The sequence below is a fragment of the Notamacropus eugenii genome, chromosome X, assembly GCF_028372415.1.
Source record: "Notamacropus eugenii isolate mMacEug1 chromosome X, mMacEug1.pri_v2, whole genome shotgun sequence".
In the NCBI taxonomy this organism is placed as follows: Eukaryota; Metazoa; Chordata; class Mammalia; order Diprotodontia; family Macropodidae; genus Notamacropus; species Notamacropus eugenii.
The window spans coordinates 55,310,664-55,316,663 of NC_092879.1; the positions used below are offsets into that span (position 1 = coordinate 55,310,664).

The following is a 6,000-nucleotide window of genomic DNA, read 5'->3' on the forward strand; positions in this document are numbered from 1 at the left end:
TTCCAGGTTCTGGCAAATGCAAGGTAATTCGAAGAGCAAGTGAAAGAATCAGGGAAGTCTCCATGTAGAAAGTGGCACCTGAGCTGATTGTAAAAGGACAAGGTATCATGCCCAAGTCTTGTATGCTGTCCAATACGCCAAACTGTCACAGAGTCAATAGAATTCCAGAGGTAAGAGGAGTGTCCCCTTGAACCTGAACTTTTCTAAAGCTCTTACAGGATTTAGAAATGGAAGGGGACCTTAGTGATCATCTAGTCCCCTTGTTTTTACAGATGAGGAAATTAAGTGACTACCCTAATATAGGTAATAGAGGACAGAGCTGGCTTTTAAACTTTGGTCTTCTGACTCTTAACACCATGGTCTTGCCAGTACAAGACCTCAGAGGTCACGTAGTCCAACCCCTGCCAAAAGAATGAATCACCCCCCTCTAAAATAGCCTTGACAAGCCTTTACTTGAAGACCTCCAATGTTGAGGAACTCACAACTTCTCAAGGCAGGCCAATCCATTGTTGGACAGTACTAATTGTTAGGAAATTATTTAGACTGAGCCAGACTTTGGCTTCCCAGTCATTTCTCTGCTTTGGGACCAAACTCCCGGAAAAGGAGGCACAGGCGCCATAGTGTCTGCACACAAGAGACTCTGTGAAGAAGCATGGGATCATGGGATTTGGTTTTGTCTTGTTTTAAAACAGGAGAAATGGAAGACAGGCATTTTTTTAGTCAAGGTCTTTACTCCCCTAAAAGCTAGTTGGGTAGCAGCTGTCGCCTGGGAAACCGATTAGGACCACATGGGTGTCCAATTGTAAGTAACATGAGTGGATGGCCTGCAGGCATCCTATGCTGATGAAATCCCTTGCCACCAGGTTTCAACTGGGGAGGGGCACCCCCCCCCCCAGGTCCCAACAGAACTATGGTTCCTCATTCCAAGAAGGCTCCTCTTTCACAGAGAAAGAACCTTTATTTTCAAAGCTTTATCGATGCATGTTGCTCTCATATCACTGTCATTTCTAGATATGCCCCTCTCCCTACTCACCCCCAGCAAAACTCTGCTGGTAACAAAGAAAACCAACCCCAAAGCGGCTGTGCTTGACAGCATATGCAACATTTCACACCTATAGTTGCCCCACTGCTATGAAAGGAGAGTGGGACGTTAGAGCCTTTGCCACTGCTATTCCACCCAAGTAGTTCAAGCCTGAGTCCCAGACAATGGAAAAAGGTTGGCTCTAACCCAAGAAGGATTTAAAAACAAAAGGCCCAAATGCCTGCTACAATTTTCAGCTTCCTGAGACAAATAGGAAGCATAAGGCAAACCATGAATCCTCCCTCGAGTCCACTTAGCCCAGGTAGGGCCTGTGTCAAGGGCTGTGTGATCTGATGGGATAGATGTGATTTTAGAGCTATGTGAAGCCTTGGAGATCAGCTAGTTTAACCTCCTCATTTTATAGAGGCACCATAAGAGGAAGCTGCCTGTCAAAGGTCACTCTGGTAGGTTCAGAGGAACATTGTGTGGGTTCGTCCTTCATTGCCAAAGAAGACCATGCCATCAGAGAAATGATGACATGACTTGCACTTGACCTTGTTTTGAGTGAGGGAGGGCTGTGCAGGTCACCAGCCTCACTTCTCCTCCAGAGCCATCTGAATCCAGTGACCAGATACTCGTCAGAATGGCTGGAGATGAGCCAGGATGAGGCAGTTGGGGTTAAGTGACTTGCCCAAGGTCACACAGCTAGTGGGTGTCAAGTGTCTGAGGTGAGACTTGAACTCAGGTCGTCCTGACTCCTGCACTGGTGCTCTATCCACTGCACCACCTAGCTGCCCCCTCAGAGGAACATAGGATTTAGAGCTAGAAGGATCTTTAGATATCATCAAAGGAGATCCATAGAGAGAACATCACTGAGCCAAAGTGAGGATTGAAAACCAGAATTCAGCAATATGTTGTGTACAAGAGACATATTGGGGGCAGAGAGACACACACACAGAGTTGAAACGAAGGGCTGGAGCAGGGTCTATTGCCTGTTGTTCAGGTGGCGATTATGATCTCAAACAAAGCAAAATCAAAATTAAATCTAATTTAAAAGTATAATCAGGGAAATTACATTTTGTTAAAAGCTACCATAGGCAATGAAGTAACAGAAAACTTTTTATAGTGAGTTTCTCGAATAAAGGCCTTATTTCTCAAATATATTGGAAACTGAGTCAAATTTATAAACATAAGAGCCATTCCATGGTAAAAGGATATGAATAGACAGTTTTCAGAAGAAGAAATCAAAGCTATCTATATAGTATTATGAAAAAATGTTCCAAATCTCTTATTGATTAGAGAAATGCAAATTAAAACAACTCCAGAGTACCACCTCACGCCTATCAGAGATGACAAATGCTGGAGGGGATGAGGGAAAATAAGTGCATTAATGAATTGTTGGTGAAGTAGTGAACTAGTCAACCATTCTGGAGAACAATCGGGAAGCATGTCCAAAGGGTATAAAACTGTGCATACCCTTTGACCCAGTAATACCACTACTAGATCCGTAACTCAGAGATCACAAAAATAATTATGGTGACAATTAGAAATTGTGGGAATGCTCATCAATTTGGAAATGGCTGAACAAGTTGTAGCATATGATTGTGATGGAGTATTATTGCGTTCTAGGGCAGCTAGGTGGCACAATGGATAGTGTTTGGGCCTGGAGTCAGGGAGACCTGAGTTCAAATCTGGATTTAGACACTAACTAGGTGACCCTGGGCAAGTCACTTAATCCGTATGCCTCAGTTTCTTCATCTGTAAAACGAGCTAGAGAAGGAAATGGCAAACCACTTCAGTATCTTTGCCAAGAAAACCTCAAATGCATCACGAAAAGTCAGACATAACTGAAATGATTGAACAAAAACAACAAAGTAGCCACATGGGGCAATAGTTGCCGATGTTCGTAATAAACTTTTTTGGTAATTATATTGCTCTTTAAACAGTCAACAAGCATTATGAATTTTACTGCCTCCTGATTGTTTCCTTTCTCTTGAAATTTTTCCCTCTTTAAAGCTGTCTTGAAAATCAATCCAACATAACTTCATCTTCTTGTTAGTGCCAAGTATTAGAGTCCTAATGTGTTGGTTCCACTGTCATTAAGGATACCAATAATTCATTATAGAAAATATTGGATTTCATGTCTATATATTGTCCTTATTTGTTTCATCTATAAATACTTTTGCAATAAACAGACTTATTTTGTTTTTCCCCCATTGGATTTTGCTGCTGTGTTCCACAAATGAACTTGTACTCCCAACCAGTGGAGTCCTTGGCTGTAATTTCTCTCTGCTTGGAAAGAGAAATCAATTGTTTGCAGGTTGATGTGGTTTCCGGGTTCCTTCAGCTGCCTTGTTGTGGCACCTATTTTCCAGCAGTTAAATTTTTCTAAGAAATGGTGAGAATCAGAGTCATCTTCACTTTTATCCATTTTTAATTTTTTTTCAGAAGCAACAGCTTGCTGAAGTAGGTCTCCTTGTCTTAACTATTATAGAATGTCTCATTTTTACACCCCCTTCCAAATTTGGTGTGTTTTGATCTTTGCTCTATCCAAGTGATGGTCAAACTAGACTTACACAGGTAATTTTGAAATGATTCCTATGTTGGCAATCAGCCATTCCCTATTAATATACAGTCAATTTCATTTTTTTCATTTTATTATTTGATGCGTTCTATGTCCAATACTTTCTTTCTGAAGAAAGTGTTGATGATTTAAATGCATGAGACTTACGAATAACCTGAATATATTTAATTGCTTTCATTTTTTTATCTTGAATCATATTTTCCAACATATTTTTGCCATACTTCCCTATTCCCATCTTCTCACTGAAGTCACTGAGTCTCCAGATACATGTTGACTTGTTTTGGAGGATTTTGTTAAATTCTATGTAGAATTTCTCTTCTTCTTCATTTCCTGCAAGAGAGGGTGGCTGATATTGACTGATAAGTTGCAGTTCTCTTCATGGTAGTCTCTTTTGGTTAGGCTCATTAGAGCTACAAGTTATGATAATCAAATGTCCTGTGAAATGGTATTTCTTATTGCCTTTGAGTACACTATGAAACTAACTCTTTTATTTGCTTCTCCAAGGAAAATTTGTGATCTGTCCTTCCATTTAACTATAATTTATTTATGCCTTCCAGTTTCATTTATAGCAAGAATGTCCCTATGGATGAGGCTGATTTCTTCTGGCTAATTTGTTGGTTATTAGACAAAGAAATACCATATTAAGATTACTGACACAATTTTTCTAAGTTGTCTAAAATCTGTGCAATTCTTATGACCTTCTGCCCCATTTCCCCTTTTCTGCTATTGTGCCACAATCACTTGTGGAAACAGTAGCAGACTGCATAGAACTGAAAGATAATTTGCATTTTGATCTGTTATGGGTCATTATGAGCAAAGATTCTGTAACCTAATAGACAACCTACTGGTGACAAGCCTCTCCACGTTTAACTAGACTGATATCTCCAAACAGTTAAGATTGTACTGAAAACTTTTATAGTAGAGTAGCACCCATCAGAGCTAGATATAACTGCTCTGCCATGCTTACCAGGACCACCTCTATGTCATGAGGGGGGCATCTTAAAGCAACTTTTGTGCAGGTCAACTACAATGCCTGTGAAAAACTCTGGAAACATCCTGAAGATGGCATAATAGTCATGTTGACAATAGCTGGGTTTGTCTCATGAACTCCAGTGAATTGGGGCATATGACAAAGAGGCTATTTTGACTTGCCTTTCTTGCAAATGAGAGGACAAGATGACAGAATGATTCATTCATTCATCTGAAACATAAAACACTTTATTTCATTCCATCATTTTAACTCTTTATGTGTCAAATTCTCCAGAGAGGTCAGGAAAGATGATGACTGAGGAAAGATCATAAGATTTAGCAGTGGAGAGTGGTGGTCACCATTGGTGACACTGTAGACAGTAGATTCAGTTGAGTGCTGTCTCCACCTGGGTATCCCATTGGTATCTCAAACTGAACTCATTATCATTCCCCTTATAGCTACCTCTGCTCTTAGCTTCCCCATTTTTTCTTGAGGGAATGACCATTTTTCCAGCCACCCAGGTTTGCAAACTGGTAGCCATCCTTAATTCTTATCCTCTCCCTCACTTGCCCTGCGTAACCAGTGGCCAAGACTTGTTGATTTCAATTCTGTAGCATCTCTAACATCTGTCTCCTGTCTGTTCACATGACCACTACTCTAATTCAGGCTATCACTACCTCTTGGCTGGCCTGTTGCCATAGTCTCTCTGGTCTCCCTGGGTCTACCCTCTCCCTTCTCCAATCTGTCCACCATGTCACTTGACTGCTAAAGTAGTTTCAGTTGCTCTTGAGTGTCACAAGAATAAACTACAAACTCATCTGTTAGATTTTTTAAAGTATTTTACAATCTGTTTCCAGCCTGATGACACATTGTTGTTGTGTTTGTCCTTCATTCTCAAAGAGGACCATGACCAAGGTCATGAGTAGCAGCAAGACACCCAAGTTCAAATCCTGCCTCTGTGTGACCCTTGGTAGTCATTTAATTTCTCTGGGTAAAAGTCAATAAGCCTTTATTAAGATCCTACTATGTGCCAGGGCACTATGCTAAGCCCTGAGGATACAAAGAAAGGCAAAAGAAAATCCCTGCTGTCAAGGAACTCACAATATATGAGGAGAATGATAGCATCCATATCACAGGGTTGTTTTAAGGATCAAATGAGTGAATACGTAAAGTTCTTTTCAAACCTTAAATTACTATACGAATATCATCGTCCTCATCACTATACAGAAGTGGTCTAAGTTATAAATAAGAGCTGTAGGAGTTAGTGGGAAATAAGGAAGGCTTCATGGAGGAGGTACCTGAACTGGGCCTTGAAGTATAGGGATTTTGAATTGGAGACAAACTACCTGTTTCCTCCTTCTCTGTGCTGTGGATGGGTGGAGTCTAAATTTGAGCCCCAACCACCTGGACGGCCCAAACTGCCTC

The 6,000-nt window shown here is 40.8% G+C and overlaps 1 protein-coding gene across 1 annotated transcript in view; it reads right to left on the reverse strand.

Annotated features, from left to right (window-relative positions):
* The window catches only part of GPC3 (glypican 3), a 719,980-nt gene that overhangs the window by 61,649 nt on the left and 652,331 nt on the right, over positions 1-6,000 (reverse strand). The gene's annotated exons all lie outside the window — the stretch shown is intronic.